Genomic DNA, 782 nt, shown 5'->3' with positions numbered 1-782 from the left:
AGTTGGTTATTGTGATGCAGATTTTGCTGGTGACAGAGTTGATAGAAGGAGCACTTCTGGTTTATGTTGCTTCCTTGGAAAGTCCTTAAATGTTTGGTCAAGTAAGAAGCAACCAGCAGTGGCCTTATCCACTGCAGAGGCTGAGTATATAGCTGCTTCTTCTTGTTGTTCTCAGCTTTTATGGTTAAAAACACAACTTGCTGATTACAAATTAAATGCTGAAAATATTCCCTTAATGTGTGATAATATGAGTGCCATCAATATTTCTAAAAATCCAGTTTTGCACTCTAGGACCAAGCATATTGAAGTGAAATTTCACTCTATAAGAGAACATGTCCAAAAGGGGGATATTTGCATTCAATTTGTTAAATCAGAAGAACAATTAGCAGATATTTTCACAAAACCATTGGCTGAGGATAGATTTTGCATGCTTAGGACGTGTCTAAGAATTTTGAGTTATGATTCCTTGTTTAAAAAACACTGATGTATTTGCTGGAGCTTTTTGTCTCATGAACAGGTATGAGACAATTCTGGGCAGATTTTTTGTCTCATAAACAGGTATGAGACAATTCTGGGCAGGCGATGAAAATTTTCTTCAAGACAACATGATCTGGGCTTGCTTCAAGAGAAACTCAATCTGGGCCAACTTAAATATTCAGATCAATAGTGGTCCAAATGTTTTTCATTAAATCCAAATCACTTCAAGGCCCAAACATGAATGTTACAAATTTTTTTTGTTAAAATTTTAGTGGCCTGTGCGTTCATTTTTTGTCCAAAATGGA

The sequence above is a fragment of the Arachis duranensis genome, chromosome 10 (assembly GCF_000817695.3).
Source record: "Arachis duranensis cultivar V14167 chromosome 10, aradu.V14167.gnm2.J7QH, whole genome shotgun sequence".
Taxonomy (NCBI): Eukaryota; Viridiplantae; Streptophyta; class Magnoliopsida; order Fabales; family Fabaceae; genus Arachis; species Arachis duranensis.
Note: the sequence above shows the minus strand (reverse complement) of the source record.